This window comes from Physella acuta, unplaced genomic scaffold (assembly GCF_028476545.2).
Source record: "Physella acuta isolate Inbredline_101_S28 unplaced genomic scaffold, ASM2847654v3 ptg000311l, whole genome shotgun sequence".
Taxonomy (NCBI): domain Eukaryota; kingdom Metazoa; phylum Mollusca; class Gastropoda; family Physidae; genus Physella; species Physella acuta.
Window position 1 is genome coordinate 213,152 of NW_026731830.1, and position 18,398 is coordinate 231,549.

The window sequence follows — 18,398 nt, forward strand, 5'->3', positions numbered from 1 at the left end:
TGCGGATGTGTTCTTGTGTGAGTAGGTGATTGGTTAAATGTTTGAGTGTGTGCATTTACATAGAGAGGGACGTTTACACATGGGTGGTTGATGTGTATTTACGTAGATATTGACTAAATGAGAAGCCTGTATGACCCAACTTACGAAATCTTCGAGTTTTGGTTTAAGAAAAATAAAAATTTGAAAGACGAAAAACAAAAATATTCTACACGCGTAGACCTGCTACTCGATCCACATTGTGTTAGAAATCTGTAAAAACATGCAGTGACAGCAAAGTGATGCAATGCAGAGAACCAAGTAAAAAACTCTTTCTAAATTATAATTATTAAGTGATAAAAACGAGAAGATCACTCGTACTTATTTAATTTTTTAAACACAAGCACTGCTTCACGATATATTATCACATGATAAAATGTATGACGAAGAACTGGATTTAAAATGCAATCATATGATTAAAACAAACAAAAAGTCATAGTAGTTAACTATTTATATTGTTAGCTAGGTATCAAAAGATTAAAATTGAGAAAACTCCCAAGTATCATTACGAGAGACCTCAAACTAACTGGGTATTAATGAGGTATAATTAGAGGTGTCTGTAATGTGTATAGTAGGAGGTGTCGGCAAGTTGTATAATGTACACTTAAAGGTGTGATGATTGAGTACAGAATGTTAGGGTGTAAGGTGTATAGGCCTACTTTAAGCGCATAATACGTGTATATAATGAGGTGTTGTAACGTGAATCTTAGGAGGTGTAACTTGTATACTATGAGGTGTAAAGTCTTTACAAGGAGGTTTATGTATACATGGAGCTGGTGTAACCTGTACATTAAGAGTTGCAGTACAAATTATACTTAGGTCATGTAAGCAGAGGCGTAACAGGAGAGGGCATGGATGCGGACCGCTTCGGGTGACACAATTAAGGTGGGATGACACCAAGGCAATAAATAGCAAAATATATACAAAAATATAGTTCCACTTTAAATTAAGTTAAATAGTCTTTTAAGAGCAACGTTGACAAATCCCGACAAGGATGGAGGGAGGGTGTTGATATAAATATGCTGTAAAGAAGTGATGTTGGTCATGTATGTCGTCATCGTTCGCTTAATGACAAGTCAAAATACCTGGGCATGTGTGTCGTTACAATAACATAGTTTACTTGTTCCTGTTAAATTGTTGCTTTAGATTGCTGTGAGAAAATCGTGTTAGGAAAAAAAAAAACTTAAATGGACACTGTTATTTAGTCTTTTGGCAAAAACCGACAAAGCAATTTTTTGAATGTGAAATATGTAACACAGTTAGTTCAAGTCAGTAGACCATCCCTGAATCCATCCAACTCAGATGGGTACCCAACTTACGTTAGGTGAAATAAAAGCGGCATGTCATATTGCTGACCACACTATCCCTTCATATGTCGAGGTCAGAGAAGCAAGTGAACTCTACTTATCTTGCCCTATAGACGGTCAAGTGTAAAAAAACGGAACTTTACTTTTTTTAGGTAAGGCAATTTATATGTCTAGTTGCCTACCACGACAAAACTGATTATATGGAAGAGAGAAGGAGTAATAAAATTAGCGAGAGATCGTTTATTCAAGAATGACAGTAGCATTTTCTTTTTAAATTGTGTATGCTTACTTCTATATCGGTGCAGCATATTATTTTTCTCTAACAGATAATTTAATTTATACTTCCCGCCATCTGGCAAACCGCTCACGTGAATTTATCCCATAAGTATTGGTGTATATGGCAAACAAACTAAACGAGCTTCATGTAAAACTGCCAGGAAAGGAAAACCCAGCCTATGCCGTGCTTGAAGAAGTAGATTTTTTTCGAAAATAAATTCCTTTTGTTTTGTTAAAGACACGAAGAGCGATACTTTACTTAATTTCGATAAATTAAAAAAAAATCGTTATGAAACCAGTGCTACTATTAACATGAATTACTTCAGCATTACTATTTTAACAGGAATTACATGTACACTAAACCTGTTTTACAAACAACTGCATACGTTCTATGCATGTTTTACCCGGAAGTACTTGTGCTATAAATGCATTTAGCCAACATATACACGTATAGTCTACTAAATGTTTTTATGATTACAGTTAATGTTATGATGTGAGTTTGGACCAAAACTAGACAGGTGAAATAAAACATAAATAGGTCATTTTATTTTTGTAATCCATTCAAATACAACGCTAGGTTGGGTGTCAACCGGTGCGGCACCTCATAGTTACCCCCCCCCCCCCCGATAAAAGCTTTAAAGTGTTCACATTTAATGCTTACGATGTTAATCTATGGTAGGTTGTTTATAAAGCTGGATGTAGCCTTGTTTTCTCGATAGACTGCATGTTTACGTCATGGCGTCACACAACCCCCACATTGTGGTCGTCACTATGTACTTACAATACTTTTTAACTATAATTACACATCTATTGAACTGGCAAAAAAAATATGCATTCTATATAACGTGTTGAAAATCTATTCTCGCAAAGATATGAAGACACAATAAGAACTAAAACACGAAAGACAATCAATTTCACGTTTGTGTAAAAATGGGCGTACTACACAAAAAAATGAGAACAGTTTTTCATATGACGCGGAGTCATTCCGGAGTCATTCGGCAAATTTAAGAATTCATCTTGTAATTCATCGGGAACGTTGACAACATAAAGGGACGCAGAGAATGGGTTACGTGTCAGTGCAGTTTGCCCTTCTTTCAGCTCAGACAAAGTAACGCCGCGGTTCGTTTTCTCCTGTTTCATTTTTTTTATTTATCTCAGAATCAGATTCATCTACCACACAGCAGAGTTTCTCAAACATGGCAATATTTCCGAGATTTATTTTTCTTTGCCAATTTAGCAGCTCTGATATAAATATCCCTAGATTATCATGAAAAGATAATATTCGTTCATTTTATATGTTGATGTTCGAATAGATCTGCTAGGTATGATACTCTCTCCAAACACACCATGTCGTTAAAGTATATCAAAAGGTCTTGTTTCCGTTGAACTTTCAAGAGTATTGATTTCATCTTTCAATTAAAAAAAAACACAGCGTACTGCAGTGACTTGGCACAGTTCTTTAAACAGACAAGTGTTTAGGGAGGGCTACAGATTTATTATAATGTACGACTTTTATTAGCAATGGTTATTTTACCAATCTAATACAAGTTAAATAAATTAAAAGAAAAATATTTTATTTTTAACTTAATGTTATAAGTGTCATAATGAAAGTGTCATTAGTAAATATAGTGGGGGTGGGGGGGGGGCGCAATCGTGGAGTCTGGTCGATTCGGGTTTTGTTGTACATGTCGAAACTGTAAGTGTATTGTCCGTCGGTTTTTCGTTGATTTCCTAGCGTGGAATCATCAGTCAGTTGAGCTAAAAAAAACACGTGTAAGTCCTTCCGTAATTGTGTAATAGAATGTACTTTATGCTAATCAACTGCCTATTTACGTAGTTATATTATTTAATTACTAATTTTATCATAGCAGATCTAGCTAAAATACTTTAATATGTTTTGTACGAATTATTAGTAAGTCTTTTTTTTTAAAGTATAAATATTCTTTCATTTTTAAAGCTATTTATTTCAAATCAAAAATCAAATTATATATATCTAATCCTAATCAAATACCAAAATATTGATATGAAAGTGTTAGTGGCTCTTTAAAAACTGGGAACTTTTGTAAATTGTAATGTTTGGCTCTTTCGGCTCAAAAGTTTGTCGACCCCTGGTCTAGATACATGTTTTCCTCATTCCAAAGTGTCTTGTATGAACAAATAGAAACGGGGTGCATGTTTGTGTATCACTGCAGGTGTGTTGGTTTTGTGTTTGTGTTTCAGTGGTGTTGTATTGTAAATTAGTCTATACGCTATTTCCCTGTCTTTGGGTGTAAATGATTTTTAAGATGGATGTTTACATTGTGACATGAATCGAGGCCTATACTACTATTATTGTGAATATTTGGGTAGTAAATCTTTGTTGAAAATGTAATCCTTGGTGGTTTAAATGGATAATCGGTAGGAAAATGAATGGCCAAAGATAAAAAAACCATCTGCATAGGACTATTCTAAGGTCCTTGAATCATTGCCTCCCACTGATATAAGTCATCTCCACAAACATGTTTATGTCATTAGTATGATCTTTGAATAGGATTATATATATATATATATATATATATATATATATATATATATATATATATATATATATATATATATATATATATATATATGTATATATATATATGTATATATATATATATATATATATATATATATATATATATATATATATATATATATATATATATATGTATATTAAAATAAATATATTAAATATATGAAATAATCTCATTTGTTTTTGTGTTGAAAGTGTCTACTATAAACATCAGAGTACTTGAATTTGTCTTGAATTGCTCAAATCTCCCAGTGAACCCATCCCTCATTTTGTTTATAGTAATGCTGAAGTGATTCATGTTAATAGTAGCATTGGTTTCATCACAAACATTTTTTTTCCAGATTTTTCGTAATTAAGCAATTTACTGCTCACCGTGTCTTTAAAAAAATAGTATATTTTTTCGAAGCAAACCGCTACTTCAAGCAAGGCAAAGGCTGGGTTTCCTTTCCTTTCAGTTTTACATTTAGCTCGTATATCTTCTTTATGATATCCACCACGAAGTTGAATGTGTCATTTCAGAATGGACAATTTGTTGTCATCTCTATATTATTTCCGTAATAAGTATTCTACAGTGACGTAGTAGTAGATTTCATCGTATTGACCGTCGTCTCCTTCTTTGTTTTACATTTCCACACTGTGTAGATTCGGGGTGTCATTTGTAAAGAGACATATATTGTAAATGTCAATATTGTGTATCACGACATCTGTGTTGTGTATCATGTGATGTAGGACCACTTTTAATTAAGATTTTACAGTGAGATCATTTTGTACTTTTCGGAATATATTTGTTTTGTATGTTACGTTGTCTTCTGTTTTATTATTTTTTTTTTATAACAAAACCAGCAAATATTTTTTCTACTAACGGTTGTTGGATTAGGTTGATGCCAATTTCGTTTGATGGTGTCGGTTTCACTGTGGTGGCCGCTGTTATTTTATACTGTATCTGGTTGTGTGGTTACGGGAGCCGCTTTGTCTGGGGTTCATGTGTTGGCTGTGGTAATTTTAGACGTTATGGCTGTGCCGTCATTGAGGTTTGACGTCAGTGCACTTGTGGTAGTTGTTGTTTTTTTTTTTTTTCTCGTATACAAAGTATAAAGGAATATTGTAATCGTGCAAAATATCGAAATCGAGATTTTTACAAATATCGATGTTTATGTCCTCCCTGTGTGTGTGTGTGTATGTGTATGTCTGTTTGTATGTGTTGTGTGTGTCTGTGTGTCTGTGATCAAGCTTACTTGAGTACCCTTATAGATTTGTTGATGAAATGCCATACATAAGTATTATATCACATCTTAAGTATTGTATAAACTTTTCAGCGGTTTCCGGTAACAGAAGTGGAACTTAACCTTACTTTAGTTTTTTTCAAAAGCCTTTAACTTGTGTCATGTTTCAGATAAAAGACGACATTTCACAAATGAGTAGAAGGAGTATATCTTTGCTTTCTGTCAATATTTGAGTAATTTAATTTCTGCCATAGGTGCACAAAAACAAACAATTATCAGATTATGGCTATAGTAAAAAAAAAAAGAATACAGTGGCACAAATACTTTTTTACGTTAAACACACGATTTCAACTATTTCTTTAAAATGACGACAAAGTTATAGATAGTTATCAAACACAAATACAACTCCCTTGAGTTCGACTCAAAACCTGCATATATTTGTATTTGATTACAAAGCACTTAATAATGCTTTGTTGCGCCATAGACGTGTTCTAATGTTATCTAAGATAGACAGTTTGAGATACACTCACATTCACTTATTGACAAAACAGCCATACACACTGGACACATCTACAGCTTTTCTACAGTCCACGGGTTTAGATATTTTAGTTTACTTAATAACAGATTATACACATGTACATATTATATGTATGGAAGCTTATTAGGCTAGTTTGGAGTTTTCGCAATTGCCTGCGTTGATGTGTAGGCTGTTAAAGTTGCAAACGTCCGAATGAGTTGATTTAAATGGAACGAGCCGACCCGCAGCGTATCATACGCCGCTATTTAGTTGTTTTATGTTCTACTTTTCAGTAATTCATAATTTGTGAATTCAACAGTACCAATGCTGCCACTGAAAATATTTGCTTCAAAACACTAACCCCCCTTTCCCCTAACCCCGACCCTACACCCCCCCCCCCCCCCCGTGAAATCAGCCTCCTCTTAGTTATTTCTTAGTTACCACCTGTAAGTTTAAAATCGAACTAAATTATCTGCCCCTAATAGAAACCCGACTCTACGATTTGTAAACATTTAGCTTTGTAAACATTTAGCGTGACCACAGCTCACGCCAGACAATGTGGGGGTGTGGTGGGGTGGGGGTGGTAGTGATAGTGAGAAAGAGAGGAGACTGCAAGGAGGCGCTTGCAGCTTGTTTTCTAACGGCCCCCAGAAGAGAATTATATATATATAGATTGTTTTTGTTGGGTAAAGACGAGGGCAGTCCATTTAGATGTGTCACGTAGAGATGGCTTCAAATGTGGCTTTCATTAAGCTGCCCCTGATCTAGCACAACATTTGCTAGAGATAAGAAAGGTAGGCGTTATCAATGTTGAAGTTCTTTATTATTACTTGCGATCGTTAAATAAGTACAAGTATGTACGTTGCACATGTTTTTTATAACTTCCAACTGCTCTACCTAACACTTAGCAGATTGCGGTCATTATTGTGTTGAATCGTTTATATTAAACATACAATTACGTACAAAAAAAAATCAAAGAGTGACATAATTATTGTTGACACAAATAAGATTTCATGAAGGCGTGTTATTCGACCTTTGTTTTAATCAATGTCTTTTTTTTCTTTCTTTTTTTGTTTGTATGGTATTTAAAGTAGTTTGAGATATCTTTAATCAAAAATACAATAATCTTCACAACAAAAAGTGGACCCTTCCAATACAATTTAATAGACGAAATTTAAATTGAACAAATTTAATGTTATGTTTTATTTTGCGTCTGTAAAAAACAATATGGATAATATAATTAAAAAAATACATTTTGTGCAATATATTTATAACTTTAATTTTTTAAAATTATAATTAAATTATAAAAAATAGTCTATTTATTGTTTACGGTTCTGACTTTTACGTGTACCTTACTTTTCTAATTATTTTAGACACTTTTTACTAGTTTGCTCCCTTGACAGGTTTAAATTTTTTTATACAAACAGAAGTTTCTCGTTTGTCCTATAACATGGGTATTATATAACTTTTAATTCAGTGTAACAAACATTCATATGGGATCTGTCCATTCTTTTCAGTATCTGCATTTTCACAAACCCTATTAAGGCTTGAACCTTTTTAATAATTAGGTTATCTCTACCCACAGATCCTCTCGAGTTTATCAATTTTTACTAATCTTATCTTTAAAAGATAAATCTGTAATATTTTGGACTAGCAATTGAGCGTCTAGACTTGTATCTGCGGTAACATTTTAGAATTCGTCAAAAGAACTTGTCTCTATTGTCGACGTGTTAGCAGTAAATGCATGTCTACTTTAACACTATAGTTTCATGTTTTGATTATTTCCATACCAATTATATTAGTGTCCAGTTCCTACACCTTTACAGAGGTGCCAATATATGTTACAATCTACAGTTTTTGTGGGGTAGCTGTTGGTGGGGAAGGCGGCCTCAACGAGAGCCGGGTCGCCAACAATGTAAACATTACATCCAGGCCCTATTGATTAAGTGACAATCCAATGCACGAAGTTTGTGTTCAGTAATACAATTATAAGGTTAACTGCAAGAGTAGGAACTGGATTTATAAAACTTAAAATGAATATATGAGTTTTATCTAAATAAGTACATAACAAATTAACGATATAATAAATATGTACAAACAACTTATTAATAGGAACCTATTGCCTTGAACCTGCGATCTAAAACCAGATAGTGGTGTAAAGCTAGGGGCTAGATGAAAGGGATATTATACTGTTCTGTTACTGGCTATTTATGATGGCTGTTTCTGAATATATATATATATATATATATATATATATATATATATATATATATATATATATTGTATACATGTACATATATTTTATGTATTTATGCATATATATATAGTCTAGGTGGAGAAGGATATTTCAAGTTTAAACGTGTTGATGCGGCATAATATATTCCATACCACTGGGTGGGGTAAATAGACATGGGAGGGCAAGGTCTTTTGGAGTCAGGAATGGAATTAATGAGCAACTAAATTATGATATACCGCATACACCATGCTCATTTATGCCTAATATCTAAATATCTACCTCCGTCATCTTTTGTATTTTTTTAATCAACTTTTATTTATTATATATATATATATATATATATATATATATATATATATATATATATATATATATATATATATATATATATATATATAACAGCAACTATTTCAACTATAGTGTAATAAGAAGTAACAGTAAAATATTAAAAAAAAAAAACAACTGAACAACGCCTTTAGATTCTCAACCAAAACTGTATGGGAGGCAACATTGGCGTCCTTTTTGGTTGGTCAGCTATTCGATTGTTTCCCTTTACTGTCGTTTCACGTTTACATTAAAACCAGACAATTCAGCTTTATTTAGGTTTGAGTAAAAGAGTTTTACAATGTAATTAAGATAAGAAAATATGGGATACTTGCTTACAAATGTTTGTAATGAAATGTGACAGTTTATGGGGACTTAAAAATGTGGTAACTATTTGTTTTCAACACTTAACAAAATATTAAAAACACATTATATCATTCAAATTGGCGCTCAGTTGGGCCGCAATGCTGACCAACTTTTACCTTATATGTACTGAATATTTTAACTTACATGCGTAATGTTGGCTCTATTTAGAACAGTGTTGAAACTGCAAACAAAAAGTTATATTTAAATATTCAACAAATTCGTTCTCACACCAATATAAAGTATAATCCAATGAGCAACTCAACAATCCCGCTGCTGTCAGTAAATTAACAAAACTGTTCTGGCGTAACATATGAATATACGTGTCTAAGATAATTGAATCAATGAATCGCATCGATTATGTAATTAAATTGGCGATGTATTAAATATTTATAAATGGTCAAATTTCGACTGCACACAGTTAACTCCCATATACATTCAATGTAAAAACAAAAGCCTGTAAGGGGAATTAATTGTAGATTAAATTATTTAATCAATAAAATGTGTAAGCCTATATAAAGAATACAATGTAAAATAATTTAAGTTAAGGTTTTGTTTATGTAATAAAAGATCAAAATAAAAAATGTATTTCTTGTACTCTTACGTAAATATTAATATAACATATGTAATATTTTAATTTTAAAATACTTTTCTAAAATTTGAACAATCTTTTAATAACTTGAGTACCGACTTTTTGTAATTGATGCTATATACACACGTTGTTTCGCAATATTTACCGCACATTATTTGTTCAGTTAAACCTTTTTAATATTGATTTGAAATACATGCTGTAATCATCAGTAACCGTTAAAGTAGTTGAATGAAACAATTTTGACTCAAACATTTTTAGATTTAACTCAACAACCAGATGAAGAATGTCCAGCAAAGTGTAAGCTGCAATAACCTCGCCACATGAAGAGTAAGACAAAACCTCAATGAATATATTATCATAAATTAATTTATTAGAGACCAACATATTTTTTTTTCCAAAATACAGAGCTGAAACTTGGTACCTTTCCTCGGGCTTCTTTGAAGGCAGCACATTGCACAACACGACGAAAATACCGTCTATAAACAATGCACTTCTCACTACATAAAAACGATAGTCTTCGATGGGTCCCTTCAAAACTCATCAATGATACACTTATCCAAGCAGTAGGACTTTCCGCATAAAAGAAAACATCCCTTCGTAAAATGTTTCACACCAACAACCGCAGCTTCACTATCTACACTGACAAGCCAGGAACCATCCCACGTACATTGAACTATTAAAATAAAACAGTAAATATTATAATTGAAAAAGGCATGAGGAGAAAATAGCGTAAGACCTGCTCTTACATTTTACACTGGACGAACCACCACCATCTAACACACACATCTATACGAAACATGGCATATCGACATCAATAACAACTGTAAACGTACAACCCACTCAAAAGAAATCTCTCTTTGAAAAGACAACTACAACAGGAACAACAAGTGCACTGAAGTCAAACCTCATTGACCGCAGAGACACAACGGTTCAAATAACCAAAGCAAACACATGAACCCCAGACGAAGCGGCTCCCTTAATCACGCAACCAGATACGGTAACAATTAAAAGCAGTCACTACAGTGAAACTGACATCATCTAACGAAATTGGCATCAACCAAATCCACTAACCCTCAGCATGAATAATTAAGATCTGCAGGTTTTGTAACAATATATTTAGAAATAACCGCGACTTCGTAATAAACAAAAAAAAAGCTAATTCAAAAAGTACAACATACACTGACCAATTTGTTGTCATCTCTGTATCATATCGGTTTTAAGTGTTCGGGTGTGACGTAGTAGTAATATTGATTGTCGTCGCCTACTTTATTGTACATTTCCACCCTGTGAAGATTCGGCACGTCCTTGTAAAAAGACATGCCGTGGTGCAAATTTAGCTCTTATGTATCACAATTTCTGTGTGCTTTATCAGTTGATGCAGGAACATTTTAATTTGATTATATTTTTATTGTCATAATTTAGCGTTCATCTAATAGTAGTAAGTTTTTTAGTTTCCAGTAAGTGTTGCGTTTTGGTTTGTAGTGTGTTTGTTAATTGTTAAGTGTTGTCTAGACTACTCTCTCATCATTATATTGAAGAGTTTGAGATAGGTGTTCTACTCTGTTGATTTTCGTGTCAGTTGGGGCGTAAATTCCGTCTAGTCTGAATTCATAATTTTGCCTGCGAGGGTTGTCTGTGTATTGTATGGATAGCGTGTTCTGTAGATGTCGGCTAGTTTGAAGTGTGCTTTTTATGTTGATACTTAAAACTGCGTAAAGATTGTCCGCGGCCAGTCGAATAACTTCTTTTGTTCCTACAAAATTAGAATCCCCAGCTAAGATAATGTTATGTTAGTCCGCGGCCAGTCGAATAACGTCCCCGGCTAAGATAATGTTATGCTTTTATGCGATTTTTTTTATATATTCAACAAACATTTAATGATAAAAACATGAAACAAATTTGGAAAAGTATAACTTTTAGGATTTTCACACTTGAGGAGTTAGTTTGTCATCATTTTATATGTGTGCCTCAGAACCTTCAATAATCTCAATGCACCAAATAAACCAGCTGTGATGAATTTACCATTTTTAGGAAAACCGTAGCCCATGACACGAGTTTGAACAGCAGAAGTCCCTAAGGATAATCTGACATTTTTGGGTTCTTGGCTCGTCTGAAATGCTCCATACATCATCAGTGTACCGCAAGCAACACCCATTGCTAAAGTAGGAACAATACCAGCCTTTGTATATCCAACTATGCCATCAGCAGCTATAGTAGCAGTATCAGCTGCTGTAATTAAATCCAGAGGAAGACAGTGTAGTCCTAATTCTAATAATATAATATACAATATACCAGATAAATGATACTAATTTTAATATTTATATTGACTCTAGGCTTACACAGTCGACAATGTAGCTTTGTTATTTTGTTGTGCATAATTAAAGCATTAACATAAACAGGTAATGTTTATATGTGTTTGTCAAAAACAAATAAAATTCATGGAAAATAAGATTCCAAAGGAAACTCAATTATCCGTGAGTGACTTTTATTTATTGGCATACATTAAGTAGTGTATTAAAGGTTTGCAAATAAACAAGGCGATTCAAATTTTATGCGACAACGAGGATAATTACATTTTACAAACAATGTCTTCAATACAAATACATTAATTTTTCTGCAAATAAGCAAATGCAATTTTATTTTTACTTTTGATATCTGTATGCTTTCAGGTTTAGATTAATTTAATGAATGTTCTTAAAAGTTGTTTCCCTTGTTAAACTACTTAATAAAAATGATTTTTAAATGTCATTTAAGTGTTAAGCAGTTGCGAAAAATAGTTTTGAACAGAAGTAAAACCTTATTTTCCTTAATACGTACTTGTTTTGTGTAACATTTTTTCCCCACAAAATCGACTTTTATGCTCTCGTGCGGAATGGTGGTGGGTGGGGTTCGGGTCATTTATGGATGTCCACATGTTATCAAAAAAAAAAAAAAAAAAGAATTACATTTAAAAAAAAATAAAAAACCACTGCACATAAAATGTAGCTTACACTATATTAAATCGACAGTTATCATGTTGAATACATGCATCAGGACTGTAACTGTATATCAAACGCCTAAAAAAAACGGGAGATTTTTTTTCCAATCGGGATGGGAGTGGGGAAGGGGCAGTGACCGCGGCAATTATATAAAACATTTCACGATATTTCATTTTTATTTTGTAAACATTTCAAACAGTTAAAGCATACGTTTAAAAACGATAAAAAAAACTCAAGTTAGCCACGTTACAGTTAAATATTTAAATAACAGCGTATGTATAATGTACTAGCTTGGTCAGGTGTATAGGTCTTAAGGTCAGTGCAAACTTTGACACAAAGGGGGGGGGAGGTGGTTTATTATGGGAATTCGTGTAGGGTCAAGTTGAGTAAATGTAATATAATGACGTACCATTGATTGGCCGAATTTACCCTAACCATATAGACGCCAATAGCTAGACAGCAGCAAATTACTAATCGGAACCAATTGTCTCCAACCAGCCATCTAAAACCAGATGTAAGTGTAAAGCTTGGAGCTAGATTAAAGTGATGTTACAGGCTATTTTATAGATCTCTTTTATGTTGTTTTATCTAGTTGTCTTGTCTAGTAGTCTGATCTATTAGTCTTATTTAGTTGTCTGATCGAGTTGTCTTATTTAATAGTCTAATCTAGTTGTCTTATTTACTTGTCTGATCTAGTTGTCTGATCTAGTTGTCTGATCTAGTTGTCTAATCTAGTTGTCTGATCTAGATGTCTGATCTAGTTGTCTGATCTAGATGTCTGATCTAGTTGTCTGATCTAGTTGTCTGATCTAGTTATTATATATAGTTGCCTTATCTAGTTGTCTGATCTAGTTGTCTGATCTAGTTGTCTGATCTAGGTGTCTGATCTAGTTATTATATATAGTTGCCTTATCTAGTTTTCTTATCTAGTTGTCTGATCTAGTTGTCTGATCTAGTTGTCTGATCTAGTTGTCTAATCTAGTTGTCTGATCTAGATGTCTGATCTAGTTGTCTGATCTAGATGTCTGATCTAGTTGTCTGATCTAGTTGTCTGATCTAGTTATTATATATAGTTGCCTTATCTAGTTTTCTTATCTAGTTGTCTGATCTAGATGTCTGATCTAGGTGTCTGATCTAGTTATTATATATAGTTGCCTTATCTAGTTGTCTGATCTAGTTGTCTGATCTAGTTGTCTGATCTAGGTGTCTGATCTAGTTATTATATATAGTTGCCTTATCTAGTTTTCTTATCTAGTTGTCTGATCTAGATGTCTGATCTAGGTGTCTGATCTAGTTGTCTGATCTAGTTGTCTGATCTAGTTGTCTGATCTAGATGTTATATATAGTTGCCTTATCTAGTTTTCTTATCTTGTTGTTTGTTCTAGCTGTCTTATCTAGCTGTAATATATATTTGTCTGATCTAATTGTCTAGTATAGTTGTCTTATCTAGTCGTAATATATAATTGTCTTATTTAGTTATCTAACTCAGGATTTGGTTATCATAGAATAGTTGTAGATACGTATGGCTATTTAATCAATCAGTGAATGTAATTTAACTCAATCTATTCTTCTTGGCTAACATTTAAACATGTCTATCGCACATCAAAGTATTAATTGGCTATTTATTTTGTAATAAACAATATAAAGCATTTTTTAGGCTAACCTGAGGACGTTTGTGTACGTGTTTAATACATATGCTATATTCTACTACATTTAAAAAAAATACATGAATGTGCACGTGTTACCTCAGAAGTTCAGTCAAAGTTTTTGTCACTCTATTCTATTTTTACTTTAGTTGTAAGGAAGGGTGCCAGGTATCAACTAGGCGTAATTTGAAAATAAAAAATGAATGTGTAGGTCGGTGAAGATTGTATTTTTTCTACCCTTTTCTTTGGGTGAGGGGGGGGGGGGACTTGAAATGTTCGAGGTGGAAGGGGGGGGGGGAGGGGGTGGGGTCGGACTAATGTTTCCGTGTGGGGGAGGGTGACACTGTTAAAAGTATATATTTTCTATATACATTGTGGTGAGTACTTCCATTGTAAGCGAGGCTGTTGCAGTTAAAACTTATCTGGACATTTTCCATGTAGGTGTGGAGGTATTAAATCTGAAAGTGTTTGGATCTATTGTATCGTTAAAGTTCTTAGATCGTTACTGAAGTTTGTAATGTGTCTATACAAACAATAACACAAAGTTCGTGTGGATAGATAAAGGGTACAAACATTGGGTAAAAATTAGCATAATTCTTTAATGTGTAATAAGTAGTCGGTATATAAAGTATTAAAATGTTGTTCTACGTTTCTAAAAGTGTTTAAAAATGTCACATTTATATATGTAATATCGAGATTTTATTATAAATAAAAGAAGTACATTTTCCATTTGTATTTATATTATATAAACAAAAAATAACTTAAATCATTTTCATAAAATAATCATAGTGTACTTACATGTTACATCTGAAAATGATTGAGTCAATTGTGTCATTCAACTACTACAGCCGTTAACGATAGTTATAATTGGTCTCAAATCAATTTAACACTTTTTTTTTTTTAATTTAACACTGTTCAACTGGAAAGACAATATAAAGGTAACCATTGAATAAAACTTACAATACCTAGTTAAATACAATGAAGAAGTAGGTATTTGAATTATAAAAAAGTTGATCTACTGTTCTAAAAGTGTTTAAAAAATAGCACATTTACATATGTAATATCGAAATTTAAATGAAGGCAAAATAAATACACTTTTTCTATTGTATTTGTACTATGTTAAAAAATAACCTAAACTGTTTTACATTGTATTCTGTATAGATGCTTACATACATATTTTGTTAATTAGAGAATTTAGCCTTAAATTATTTCCCCTTACAAGCTTTTGTTTTAACACTGATTTTTATATGGGAGTTAACTGTGTTTATTTGGCAAGTTCTCTTTCTAAAGTCAATTTTTTTTTTTTTTTGTTATTGTAATTTTTCTTTCTATATTAGATTTGTTGCGTGCTCTTACGCTATTTATGCTGCTTGCTTTTAGATTGATACGCGTTTGATATCTTGTTTTAAGTCTTCCCAATGTTCTATATTGTTTGTTTTTGGTATCAACTGTGTATAACATTTTATTCTTCTGTTCCTACAATATTTAAACAATTATAATCCCCCGCTGACATCGTTATTTTATGTGTATTTCTTTTTCACAAACAAGTTTTTTTTTTCTCAAGTTAATTTGTAGGATAAAATGGTTTTAAAACATATGCTTAATTAGAGTAATGACTGTTATTTATTTTCTTTACAACCTCCGCTTACCTTACCATGTTCGTTTTAGTATTAGTTTTCATCATCGGATTATGAGGATTGATACGATTCACAATTGTAATACTTCTTTTTTAAATGTACTTGTATTCATTATTTAAGACGAGCCGACTTGCGGTGTATCATACGCCGCCATTTAGTTGTTGTTTTTTGTACTTTTCAGTAATTTATAATTAGTGAATTCGGCAGTACCAATGCTGCCACTGAAAATATTTGCATTAAAACACTAAAACCATCCTTTTCCCTAACCCCTACCCCACCCCAACCCACCCACCCCCCCCCCCTATTGAAAGCAGCCTCCTCTTATTTACCTCCCCTAAGTTTAAGATCGTTTCAAACTAAATTATCTGCCCCTAATAGCCGTCATTAAACACGTCTTCACGATTGTAAAAATTTAGCGTGAACCACAGCTCACCAGACCATGTTGGGTTGGGGTGGTAGCGATATGCCTAGAGAGGAAGAGTCGGGACTGTTAGGTGTTTTCTAGGGTCTCCAAGAAGAGAATTATACATACAAAAATATAGATGATTTATTTATGCATAAAACAAAACGTCTAACTACAGTTGTATTTCTAAACCAGAAAATGCAAATGTGTAATTGCATGGTGATTCACCGATCTAAAAATATAAGGGTATATTTTTTTTCGGTGGAGTGGTTGAGGGGGTGTGCGCTTATAACTAAAGCTGAAATAAATTTAGGAGTAAAGAAAAATAATTAAAGCCTGGATGTGTTGAGAACAATGATACAAAGTTCATTAGAAATAGGTCTAACCAAAAAAAATTGTTTTATTTTAAAAACAAAAATTCTCCAATATAAATTAAGTGTTCAATTATAGCATTGCAATCATGTTTTTAATAGACTTTTAAAATACTGGCTAAGATTATAGAAGTGCATATTATATTGTTATTTAATATATTAATTTGTATGTACAGTTTTGTATTTTATTATTATAGGCCATTTTTATAGTCTATTATAATTGTGTACAATATTGTTTTAATTATTTCCTTTCAAACAAGTATAGCGTAAAATGAATACAACATGGGAGTTAATTCGCTTCAGTAAAAGTGTGCAATACAATGAATACTTCATGTCAAAGCTTCTCCAGCTTAAGTTCAACTCTTCAATTTCTATTTAAGGCGCCATGACAATGTTCCTCTAGCTTACCTTACATTTTAAACTTAAAGTGGGTTGGTTTATCATGTTTAACACATTTTAACTCAATGATGGTTCTAGTGCAGGTGTCGGCAACCTGCGGCTCGCGAGCCGCATGCGCCTCTTTTGATATCAAGATGCGGCTCTCCAGCTCCTTGCGCAAATACTAATAATCTTAATAAAAAAAAAAGATATTTGAAATAAAAAAAAATGTTAGTGGCTCTTTAAAACCAGGGAAATTTTGAAAATTGTAACTTTTGGCTCTTCTGCTTCAAAAGGTTGCCGACCCATGTTCTAGTGGAAAACGTCTTCTTCGGCTGGTCTAATTTTATAGCTCAAAGTTATTACATAACAGAAATGATAAGTATGATATTTAAACACATATCAACACAACAAAATCAACATAATAAATTGTAAAAAATAAAAACAAAGTTAATGGCAAAAAATATTTTATATTGTTTATTTAAACAATTCATTAAAAACGGAGTATTCGATACATTACTCTGAAAAACAAACAAAACTAATTAAGGTAAACAAAATAACATGTATACCTCTTATTGAACAAACGTGTTTAGTTGTATTTGAGATGATTTTCAAGTAAATTATGTTTTCAGATGATTCAGAAAAAAGCAGAATATTTTACATTTATGCAGGTTTGTAAACAAAGTACATTCTGCATACTTGATATATGTTATTATTTATTATGTATAGTGATATTTGTTCCATAATCATGAACATTAACATTTGAACAAACAACCGAAAACTCAATATTTGAAACACACAATATATGTATTTTGTAATAAACAGCCGTTCAATAGTCCAAAACACATAATAGTTTGATAAGTGGACACAAATGGTTACAACAGTTGTAAGTTACTTGTGTGTGTATTAATTGCGTGAACAATTTAAGAATGTAGTGTCTATGTTTTATGTTTATACAAATGTGGGGGTCGGCGTGGTCGAGTCGGTAAAGCTCATGGTTGCTAAACCGAAAAGTCTCGAGTTCGAACCCTCGGGGAGATGATGCTCGTTAGCTGGGGACAGCCACTCTTCTAGGAGAGACAACTCCAAAATCAAACAACTGCTGCCTTGTAGTTTGTTCTTGGGTGGACATAGGCTATGGAAGCAAATCCAAAAAGAAAAAACAGGCTAAAATCGGAGTCAATGGCCTCAATGGCGCATAACCAGTTGACACGTAATCCTAAGGGGTCATCTATAAATGCTGTGTTTCCTTAAAGAATACTTCGTGTTCGATCGGCCTATAGTTATATTATTTAATTACTAATTTTATCATAGCAGATCTAGCTAAAATACTTTAATATGTTTTGTACGGATTATTAGTATGCTATTTAAGTATAAATATTATTTTATTTTTAAAGCTTTGTATTAAAAATCAAAACTCAAACTTATATATTCCTAATTAAATACTACAATATAGATATGAAAATGTTAGTGGCTCTTTAAAAACTGGGAATTTTTGTAAATTGTAATTTTGGCTCTTCCGGCTCAAAAGGTTGTCGACCCCTGGTTTAGATA